We start from the raw sequence: 12,553 nt of genomic DNA on the forward strand, positions 1-12,553 counted from the left end.
AAATCTCCATTTCGATCTAAATTTCTACTTTCAACAAGTTTATTCATATTTTATTCTAAGAAAAGCTTCATATTTTTTTCAGGGATGAAGTCATTGGATGGAGATATTTACAAGTATGGTGAAAACAAAGTGCTTTATTAATTATCATCAGAAATTAATCTTTAACTGGTGTCTAATGGCACCATTAACATGTGCAAAAACCAATAGTGTTTCCTTTGTTAATAAAAAATAAAGAAAATTGATTCATAGATTCTCATCAGTAGGGGTGAGCGTTCAATCGAATCGAATGAAAAAATTTTGAGTTAATCGAGTTGATGAATCATATTTTATCATCTTTATTTGATTTAAAATTTTCTCGAATCAAGTCGAGTGAGATAAAATTTGAATCGAATCAAATCAAATATATTTGTTCGAGTTAAATTTTTAAAAAAAAATTTGGGTCCTTATAACCACTGTCACCCACCGTAATCAAATTTGTTATTAACTTTCATCATCTCATAATTTATTTATTAATCTTTTATACGGATTAGTTCCTTTATTTGCTTAGTTGCTTCAATTATATTCTGATTCTTGTCACTATATAAAAATGTGATTTTTAATAAAAGTTATTTTAAAAATAAAATATCAAATTAATACCAATATAAAATTTTAACATGAATGTTTTATGGCATCATTAATAATTTAATTTTATTATAAATATTTAATATAATTAAACAATCCAATAATATAAATAATACAAAATGTGAAATTTAATTTAATAATATAAATAATGATATAGATAAAATTATTACTATTTAGGTTTAGGAATTTTTGGATGATTTTGATTTTTATTTGAGGGTAAAGGGTGAGAAGTAAAAGTTTAGTGAGAAAATAAAAGTTTTGGGGAATAAAATTTTGAAGGAGAGTAAAATTTTGGAGGGAAAATATTAAAAAAATTGGGGGATGGGTTTCGGGTAGATGGGGGTGGGATGGGAGAAGAGTAAAAATTTTAGGGGGAAAGTTGGAGGGAATAAAAATTTTAGGAGAAAATAAAAAGTTTTGACGGTTTTTTAGAGTAAATTTTTGAGGGAAAATAAATTGGGGAGTAAAATTTTGGAGGGAATATATTAAAAAGAAATTGGTGGGAAATGAATTTGGGTAGATGGGGGGTTGGGATGGGAGGAGAGTAAAAGTTTTAGGAGGAAAGTGGGAAGGAGTGAAAATTTGAGGGGAAAAGTAGAAAGGTTTAGGGGTTTGGGGTAAAATGTAAAATATTATAGTCTTATATTTGGTTTATTTGAATTATTTGAATTCGAAAACTCAACTTGATTCGAACTTGAAATTAAAAAAAAAATTGAGTGGACTCAAATAACTCAGTTCATTTAACTCGAAATTTGATTTTTTTTCAACTTTTTTATGTCGAATCGAGTTTTGCTCACATCTACCTAGCAGTCATGGCTAATGAGTTTTTGAAGATCATTCAACTTAGACAAAGAACAATGGTTTAAGCAACCACAACTTTGAATTTGAAGAAGTGTATGAAAAATCAAACGTTGATAATGACAATGAATCAAAAGGAAATAGAGAAAAATAGAACACACAGATTTTATATAAAAACCCTTTCGAGAAAAATCACAAGCAGAGGAGAAGAAAAATTCACTAACTGTTCAATTCAAATGATACAAGAGAAGAGGCGACTACATTTATTTATAGGTTTAAAAATCTTATTTAATCAAAGTCAAATAAAAACAATGCAGTAAAGTTGGAACACCTTATTAAAATAAATATCACATAGAGAACTCGGCCGTCAGTCTTTGCCCTCACAAATCTCCCTATTTTACTATTTTTCTAACAGGAATTTGTGTCACAGAACTCCAACAAAATAGAATACGAGTAAATTTCTAATATATAATACCTGCGGCAACAGCGGCAGAGGCGTCTTCCATGGAAAAAGATTAGTGTTTTTAGTAGAGTTATGCAACATTGTGCAAATTAACAAGTCACAACATCCGGTCAATATAGCAAATTCACTTTTTTGGAAAATCCTGGCAAATATTTCAATTCTAGTTAAATGTCCGGGAATTTTTCACCACAAAGGGAGGATGTTAAATATTGATCCAAAAGTTGTCTGAAAGAAGCAATGTAATAACATAATCATTGCATTTGAAAGATACAAATATATTTATTATCATCTTTATCCTAAATTTTGAATTAATATCTTAGTTATATTTTAAATGTAACAAACTATATTTATCTTTGAGGAATATGTTAATAAATTAAGTGGATCCTATGATATCCGAGCCTTTTGTTTAACGACATGGTTATTGATCTTAGCTTATTTACCCTCTTATATGTTCTTTTACCCTTATGAGCATATTATAGGATTTTTATATAGCTCAAACTATTTACCTTGTTCGGCTGAAACAACGCCAACTCTTATTTAATAAAGTCAACCAATTTGCTTTCTTTATTACTAGCCAATCATCAATTTCTATTTGGGACTTGATTTTTTATGCATCATTGATGCAATGAGTCTCTTGATAGTGGTTTAGTAGTTGATTCCACATCATCATCAGAATGGTTTAGTGGGGTTAAAATACAATTATTGGTGCTTTATCTAGGTGATACATCTTTGATTTATTTCTAAACCTCATTGTGTTACAATTGTTGTCAATTTTCTTTCTCCCCTATAAGATTTCTTTTTTCAGTTAGTAGAATTTTGTATAATAGTTTATAGTGTTTTATTTATTATTTGTACTATCTATCATGTCTATGTATTACCATTATTCATGGTTTTTATTAGCGAGTATTTTCTTCAAAAAAAAAGAAATTGGCATCACCAACTCAGTTGGTAATTGACTTAAAACTATTTTTATTGCATTATTAATTAATTTCCAAAAAAATTATTAGTTAAGATAATACAAATATTTGTGTCCTGTAATTTATCACATAACTTAAAAAAAGTTAAAATAGGCTCCAAGTCTTTGTACTATTTGTAACTTTGAAACGTAGTCCATTGACTTTTATTTTAATAATTTAATCTCTTTACTTTCCAAATCTTAAGATTTAGATTCAATTCCTAACACCATTAAAATTATTCTATTAAATCTATTGGTGTGATGTTTTGAAATAAAAAGATGACCACTTAGTAGCCATGCAAAAAAAAAAACTATGTTGTAATGAACGTACATTTAACAAGAGAATTTTATCAGTGTTAACAATTGAACTTTTATTTTTAAATCCAAAAAGTAGATGGACTGAATTTCTTAAAATAAAAGGATGACTGAATTCTAAATGTATGAAAACTACAGGGACTTGGAGCATATTTTAACCTAAAAACACTTATTTTAACCAAATTAATGAAAAGTATTGGTTTAAATGTGCCAAAGGTTCCTATATTCTTTTAAAATTAAAATTTTAGTCTCTATACATTAATTTTGAGACATTGAGTCTTTGTACTTTTTTATTTAAAAATCTTAGTCCATCCATCTAAATTTGCCATCAAAGTTAATAGTGCTAAAGGTAAAATAATTTTTTTATCCCTCAACATTTACATTTTTTTTTTGTAAAGTTGGTCCTTAACCTTTAAAAGCACATTAAAATTAGAATCTTTTGAATTTTTTTTCATATTTTAAATAAAACATAAAAATTATAATTTTAAAAAGTAAAATATTATGAAAAAACAAGACCTCTTTAAAATTCAAAAAAATAAAGAATTATTTTAAAAACACAAAAAAAAAATTCGAAATTCATTGTTATTTAAGAAGGACTGGTTGGACTGGGAATCGATTGGGGTTCAATTTGATGAAAGAAAAAAACCCGATTGACTCATGAATTAGTATGGATTGGTTGAGCCAAGCTAAATATTAGTTGAACTAACAGTTGAATAGATTTTGAATTGGTTTAACAAATTGATTCCCAGAAAAACCAGTTCTACCAGTTCAAAACATATAAAATATTAAAAAATAAAAAAAAATTATAAAAATTGGTACAACTGATTTTTTAGCTCGATTCAACAAGTCTATATTGGTTCACGGGTCAACCAATTTTTTACATCCCATTAAACCAAGACCTCAACCGATCATTGGTCCAACCAATCTATTCCAATTTAGATAACATTGATTTGTATATATATTGTCGAAACCATCTTTAAATCGAGTTTTGGAAAATGGGAATCGACTTTAAGAAAAACGAAAACGGGAGTCGCCACCAATCTTTTTAGGTGTGATTGGATCACCTTATAAAATGTTTTGTTTTAAAACATTAATTTTGGTCTACGAAAGTCGAGAAAAAAGATTCGGGAGTTGGTTACGTACGAGGAAGGGTTAGCACCCTCGTAACGCCCAAAAATTGGTACCTAATTGATTATCAAGTGTCTTTAATATCGGAAATATGAAAGTTTTAAGATGCAAACCTCTTTTAATTAGAATGTCTCAATTTTGAAAATTAAGGCTCACTTATTTCAAACGAGTCAAAACATCACATCCAGTAAGTTAGAAAGCAACATTTTAAAACCTTCGAAACTAAGCTCGTCTTTCGAAAATTTCTATCTTGAAACAACAAAACGCCATATCTAGTAAGTTAGGACACTATGTTTTGAAATCACGAAATAATTGTTTAAGTTTTGAAAACTCAAAATCACTTAGAAGGGTGCTTGACTATTCGAATTCAACAAGAAAAGTCGCAACCTAGTAAGTTAGGGCACTACCTTTCTCGAAGTTTCCAAACATCAAGCATTGCCTTTTATTTTTTTTTAAAAAAAAACCTTGGAATATTATTTTAAATGACGTTTTAAGATGACATATTAATGCATCATGAAGCATAGATGTACAAAATATTCTAACATTTCCATACAAACATAAATAATATCATTAAGACAAAACTAAATAACATGAACATACGTTTAATGAAAAAAATCATACTAGGGTAAATATAAGATAATAAACAAATAAAAACATGAGTAAACTAAAAGAAAAACATAATACATGCAAAAATTATACAACAATATATATCATAAAATAGCACATAAAAGAAATAATTAAACATAGCATATAAAAATGAAACTATGCACAAATAAGATAAATGACATACACTAAAAAATGAATAAATAGAATATTTACAAATTATAAAAATATAATGCAATAGTTCAAAATACATGAAATGATAATATAATATATATACATGCATAGAAAATATATATTTGAAAATAAACTATATAAAAGGTTAAATATTATAATATATAAAATAGATAATCAAATGTATAAAAGATAGGAATAAATATACATATTTGAAAAATGAAGAAATTAAAATAAAAAAGGTTGAAAAACTAAGATAGACGAAGAATAAAATAAGAACAAACCACAGAGAGTAAGAACGCAAGAAGGAGAGAAATTTGAGTGAATGCTCTCAAGAATTCTTATTGCTTCCCAAAACTCCAGTGTCTCTACAATGAAGGGAGAGGCCTGTATTTATAGTTGAACCTCCTCAAATCCAACGGTACAGATCAATTACATCAACGATTAAGATTAAAAGGTATCTACAAATTAAATCTCTAAGATTACAAAATCATATCTTCTAAGATTGCATATCATATCTAAGATTGCAATCATATCTAAGATTGTATCATATCTAAGATTGCATATCATTGAAGATTATATTCCCATATAAGTCAAGCTTGTAGATGGACCTTAAATCTTTTCAAGTAATGGGCTATATTTGTAATTCTGGACTGAACTTGGACTTCGTTTTTTTTTTTGGGTTTATTATTTTTGTTTTTGGACTTATTTCTGGGCCCGGGCAAAATTGAGTGTCTACAGCTGCCCCACTTTGCTCATTTTTGTGTAACAGGAATAGAGCAAAGACTATAAAAGGACCAATTTTGCCCGGGCTCACCGAGTCTTGAGTTCTTGATCCTTGATCTTCTTTAAATGGCCTCTTGACGGCTTCAATCTGCTTCACTGCAACTCAAGAAGGCGATATCTGCTATCTTTGACCTGCTCCCTGTCTAATACAGAGACGCCAAATTTGTTATCTTCGATCTGCTCCCCGTCTAATACAGAGACGCCAAATCTGCTTCTTCAATCTGCTCTCCGTCTAATAGAGATGCCAAATCTGTTATCTCCGATTTTCTCCCCGTCTAATACTGAGATGCCAAATCTGTCATCTTGGATCTGCTTCGATGTAAACACATGAAGGTCAGATCCGCTATGTCTTCAATCTGCTCCCCGTCTAATACAGAGATGCCAAATCATCTTGGATCTGCTTCAATGAAGATCAGATCTGCTATGTCTTCGATCTGCTCTCCGTCGGATATGGAGATGCCAAATCTGTTTCTTCAGTTTTTTCTCTGACAGTACAGAGATGCCAAATCATCTTGGATCTGCTTCAATGAAGATCAGATCTACTATGTCTTCGATCTGCTCCCCGTCTAATACCGAGATGCCAAATCATGCCAAATCATCTTGGATCTGCTTCAATGAAGGTCCAATTTGTTATGTCTTCGATCTGCTCCCCATCTAATACAGAGATGCCAAAACATCTTGGATTTGCTTCAATGAAGATCAGATCTGCTGTGTCTTCGATCTGCTCCCCGTCTAATATAGAGATGCCAAATCATCTTGGATCTGCTTCAATGAAGGTCAGATCTGCTATGTCTTCGATCTGATCTCCATCGAATATGGAGATGCCAAATCTGTTTCTTCGATTTGTTCTCTGACAGTACAGAGATGCCAAATCATCTTAGATCTGCTTCAGCGTAAACATGTGAAAGCCAAATCTGCTATGTCTTCGATCTGCTCCTTGTAAACGCAAGGATGCCAAATCATCTTAGATCTACTTCGATGTGAAAACATCCGAAGGTTAGATCTGCTATGTCTTCGATATACTCTCCGTCGAATATGGAGATGCCAAATCATCTTCTTTGATTTGTTCTCTGACAATACAGAGATGTTAAATCATCTTGTATCTGCTTCAGCGTAAACACCTGAAGGTCAAATCTGCTATTCTTTAGCCTGTTACCCTACTGCTTAGGGGGTTAAGGCGCATCAATCTTTATTGTCCCTTGAAGGACATAACCTGTATAATGTGTATGAGTTTATGCCTAATGATTAGGATGCTATGATCGAAGTGAGTCAAATGCTCCTAATTAAACCTATTATAATGCAAAATGTTTATGAATATGACCCCTATTCCAGACGTCACCACTCATTCTTTCGTCGAAGTTTATCCTTATTTCTCGCGAAGTATCATTCCTACTCAGCCTGTGGGTTTGTACCATTCTTCAAATGCTATGACCCACCAAAGATGATCCTCTCTTAGGATCGAATCGTTTGATTTGTCTAATCATCATTTTGGACTAAAAAAAGAATTTCCTTGAGTTCTTTCAAACCTCACTTACGTGAATTCTTTGAACAATTGTTCTGTTTTAGTTTCTTGTATTATCTAGAAATTTCCAGAGTAATGAGCAAAACTTCATTTGTGAAAATTATTTAGTTCATCTATCATTATTTTTAATAATAATGAAAGATGAATTTAATCTTGAGAATAATTAGTTTTGAATGAATTTGTCAAAAATACAAAGAAAATTAATCTGATAGCCTATCTTTGAGAAGAAAGAGAATCTAAAGATAGCAAATAGGACAAAAGTTAGATGCCCTAGATATCACCGCTTGAGCGTCTATACACCAGCTCCATGAAGACTTTTTTTAAGTTCAACATGTGTTTAAAAAATCCAAAGTATTTTGTTGATGCCCCGATATGCAACGCGCTTCGCTCCTTGTTGAATCAGATATAGCAAGATTACCATTTATTCTTCAAAATTTGAGCTGCCCTTTTGGGTTTTCAACTCAAAATCCTCTTTGGTCACAAGGTGCCCTTTGCGGGTTTTCACCTTGGCCTCTCCATTTTTTTATTTTTTTCTCTTTTCTCTTTTTTCTTTTTCTTTTTTTTTCTCTTTTTTTCTTTTTTTTCTCTTTTTCTTTTCTTTTTTTCGAAATAGAAGTCCCAAAGTGCCCTTTGCGGGTTTTCACCTTGGCTTCCCTTCTCCTTCAGACAAAGTACTCCTTGACTGAGTCCGAATTCACTGGATCAGATAAATTCTTCCTATCCATTTCTTGTCAAAATCAGTGCACCTCTAGAGAAAGCCCTCTTCGCAACATATGGCCCTTCCCAATTCGGCATCCTTTTGCATGGGAAGGATCTCTTTCAGCACAAGGTTTCCTTTATGAAATTCTTTTGGACGAACCTTCTTTGTCATAAGTCTGTGTCATCCATTCTTGGTACATTTGATTAGGATGAATACTTTCAAGTTAAGTTTACTAGAGGTATTCAATTCTTGACTCCATCAAAGCTTGGAGGAAAAATCTTGATTCATAAACCCATGAGAAATGGATTGCCCCAGCAGCAGTCCTGGCTGTTGTTTGTCAAGCCCTACAAAAAGATGGTTCAATGATTCTCAGCAGACAAGAATGAAGTTGCTAACTTTATCCTTCAACCTGGAAAGCTAAGGTACAGAGATTACTCCCGGAGCATACATCCCACCATGACTCGATGATGTTTCTGAAGCATCCCTAATCTTCATAAATTGCCCCCAACTGTGAAGATGCCAAATGAGCGTAGCAAATAAGAGCCACAAAAAATATGGCTGTGGTGCTCCTTTGATACATATAGGATAGAGAATGGACAAACTCTTGCAGATCATCAGCCAAAAACCCAGCCTGGTCTAAGAGAACATGATAGTGGGTCTGCCTCGTGATTCCAATCATTACAGCATGGGCACCAAGGTAAAAATTATTGTTCTTTGGATGGCATACTTTGTTTTCAATGACAGTACCATGTAGCACATTGTCAGGAGATCCCTGCTGAAAAAACTTGGTATGATGGTTTTTCGTACAACAATAACCATAATCTTTAGGGTTCCACTTCTCATCACGGAACTTGCACGCCTCAATAACTTGATCGAAACTTGATTGAATTGAGACTCGCTAACCCCATCCCTAAAAATAATGATTTGATCAGGTTTCCTCTTCCCTAAACTTGTATAGAAGTATAAGAGAGCTTCCTTCATGATACCATCATCCACTTTGTCAGAAACTGGTTTCGAAGAAAGAATCTATCATTTTAAGCTTCAGAGACTGTGTACGGTTTGATGCCCTATAGCTGGAAATCAATGGCCACCACCTGGAGCTAACCATCGCAGACGCCACATCAGACTGCTCAGGAAAGCCAAACAATGCACCCATTCCAAGGATGATGGTTGGAACCTTTGAAACAACTGGAATTGAAGGTGTTTGCCCCAGCGTAAGCATAGAGAGTAGGTGGTAGTTTCTTATGCCAATTTTTACTAGTCTCGGTCATCTTCTGTAATTTGTTTTTTTCTTCTTTTTCTTTTCTTTTGGCAACCTTTGTTGTACTGTGGTATGGCGCATTATCTTTAAAAAGACTACAAACTTTTGGCATTGTGCAGTTATATATAATCTTCTTTTTTTTTTTTTTTGAAATGGATGACTTTTGACTTTGTAATATTGGCATATGAAGCTATTCCCCCTCTTAATGGAGTAGTTAACGTCCACAAAGATGAGTCATTGTTAGCTTGAAACTTTTGACGAGCTTGGGCCCATAACATACATGCCCCATAAGTTTTGACTCCTTTAAATTTGGCATTCATTGTACAACTGATGTGATCCCTTTCCATGGTGGACCAACAGTGCCCCAAAACCTCATGTTTATCTTGGCAATTGCAGATCCTCCTGCATGCGTCTTTGGACCACATTTTTGAATTCCCATAATAGTCTCAACAAGGTCTTGTTTTGTCTCCTCAGCTAATTCCAATTTCGCAATCTTTCCTTCTTCTAAGGCTATATTTCCTACCACCACTTCATGGGGTAAAAACCATTCTCAACAAATTCAGAAACAAGTCACAGTTTCTGTCACCTTCAAAGTACTGAGATTCCTCTAAACACATAACACACTCAAAAGGAACTGTGAATCTATAGTATCGTTGCCCGTGTCATTGATATCTAGGGATCTATGATAGGTACACAAAAGAATATACAAGGAATAAATGAATTCAAGAATGACTATTTACATGAAATGTAAATTTATAAAGAATGCCAAAGGTCAAAAGAATCAGAATGAAAGAATATTTACTCGATAAATAATAAAAGTATGTTTTATTGAAAATAAAAATGTCTGAACATGAGCCCACTTCTCAAAAGAAATCTCATTACTCCTAGGCTTTAGAGCAACAAGAGTGTTCTGAATATTACTCCATAAAATTCCTAAAGATTACAGGAAGTTCTTCTACAGTCTAATTGTTTAAAGAACTTCCCGGTTCGTAAGGGCGAATGCCCTCAAGGTTTCTTTGTTCAGTCCTTTCCTCATGCATGACATTGATGGGATGATTTTCATTTCCAAACACCCCCTTCTCCGGGTAAGCTATCCCTCCTAACACAAAAGTCGAGGATATGTAAGGGAACGTCGTTAATTCCCATTCAACTTCTTTTTCACTCAGCCGTGACCCTCTTCTCTCTTTCTCTTTTTCTTTCTCTTTTTAATAACTTTAACTAATTAGGGTCTTTTTATAATTTTGAATGCAAATGATGCAATGAAATGCTATAAGATGCAAATGAATGCAAAAGGTATCGATCTCGATTCAATCTCATTTAGAAAACTTTATTTAGAAAAAGAATATCTTTACATATAAATGGATTACAAATATGCTTTCGCCCTAATGCCTAAAGTTTTAACAACCAAACACACTCTTGGCTACGACCAGATTGTAGCTCATATTGGTGCTAAATATGTCAGCCTCTGCCGCTAATGTCTGTAAATAATGAGCTGCCTTCTGAGTTTGAGCTACGACCTCACCTGTGGGGTAATCCGTGCAGCTAAGGGCACCTCCTCCAATACCTGTAAAGTTGTTCTGATTATTTTGAGATAGATTAGCGAACAGGTAGGTATCCTGTTCTGTAGTGTACTACCTTAAAATAATATCCTATATCCTCAATGTTTCTTGAGAGCTTTCAGATTTCTACCCACGCAGAGCATCCTGCCTCGGTACCTTCGCAGCATAGCTAATCTCTAAAGGTCTTTGTATGATACGGTCTTCTTTAATCGCTTTCTTTCACACTTACTTGAGCTATCCAGGCCATCGGGGCTTGCATTTCCATTGTTTCTAATAAGTACAACAGTAAACTCAAGCTTGTTGTTTGGTAGCGGTCCTTTAGTAAATGAGCTTTTTACCATCATAGGCAAAATTCTTTCCATCCAACTCATTTTTGTAGGTCTCATGCACTCTATCAATTACTTTTCTTCCAATACCCTTACCATCCACATGGCAACCGTCTTCATATGAAAGAGAAATGCTATAATGGTAGAAGTGTCCATCAATACTCCCATACTCACTTTGAATTGCTCATCTATCCTCCTGTCAAGCAAATATTGCAAGTCCCCTTAGTTATTGTAGAACAACTGCTTGGCTTCATTACTCCATTGATCCATATTTCCTTTAACTCCTGGAGATTATTTTGCGCCACGCTGATGCGAGTGTAGCCCCATAATTCTGATGTGTATCCTTCAGCGTTTCCTTTGACCATTTATGGATGTTAACATTGCCCTTCATTCTATCAAGAAGTCCGTTCTCCATAATAAAACTTTCTAACTTAGAAACTGACCATGAATCGATACCTTTTAAATGCAAAATGACATGCACAAAAGAAAGAAAACAGTCAGTATCATATGATATTAATAAACACAAAGATAACCTAAGTATAATTCTATCTATATTGAGCTCTTATGGTTTTTCTATATGTGGTTTGTTTCTAAAGTTTGAGGTACCCGAACCAACAGATTCTTCGATCCTCACCCATTATAGGCTCATTTGAATCGAGTTCAGTTCAGGGGAATACATTTCCCTACGGCTACACGGAGATGAAAATCTAACGAAACCATAGGTACGGATGTATCCCGAAAGTGATCCGCTATCCTGCACGGAGGCGAAAACCTCACGAAGGCGTAGCTTCTCACTCCCACTTAAGGGTGCGACCACAACGGTCATGCAAATGCAATGCGTATCAGAATATAGCAACACATGCAATAATACAAACACATGTAATGTAGAGAGGATTAAATTTTAAAATTTTTAATTTCCGACATTAAGACAAGATATAATCAATTACACGCTTGACTCTCTTATTAGTCCCTAGTGGAGTCTCCAAGCTGTCGAAACCATCTTTAAATCGAGTTTTGGAAAATGGGAATCGACTTTAAGAAAAACAAAAACGGGAGTCACCGCCAATCTTTTTAGGTGTGATTGGATCACTTTATAAAATGTTTTGTTTTAAAACATTAATTTTGGTCTACGAAAGTCGAGAAAACCGATTCGGGAGTCGGTTACGTACGAGGAAGGGTTAGCACCCTCATAACGCCCTAAAATTGGTACCTAATTGATTATCAAGTGTCTTTAATGTCGGAAATATGAAAGTTTTAAGATGCAAACCTCTTTAGAATGTCTCAATTTTGAAAATTAAGGCTCACTTATTTCAAACGAGTCAAAACATCACATCCAGTAAGTTAG

General features: G+C 33.3%; 1 pseudogene; it reads right to left on the minus strand.

The window, feature by feature from the left end:
- Window positions 1–8,431: 8,431 nt before the first annotated feature.
- Window positions 8,432–9,284, minus strand: LOC128283637 (protein argonaute 4-like; annotated as a pseudogene).
- Between the last annotated feature and the right edge of the window lie 3,269 nt (window positions 9,285–12,553).

This window comes from Gossypium arboreum, chromosome 11 (assembly GCF_025698485.1).
Source record: "Gossypium arboreum isolate Shixiya-1 chromosome 11, ASM2569848v2, whole genome shotgun sequence".
NCBI classification, from domain to species: domain Eukaryota; kingdom Viridiplantae; phylum Streptophyta; class Magnoliopsida; order Malvales; family Malvaceae; genus Gossypium; species Gossypium arboreum.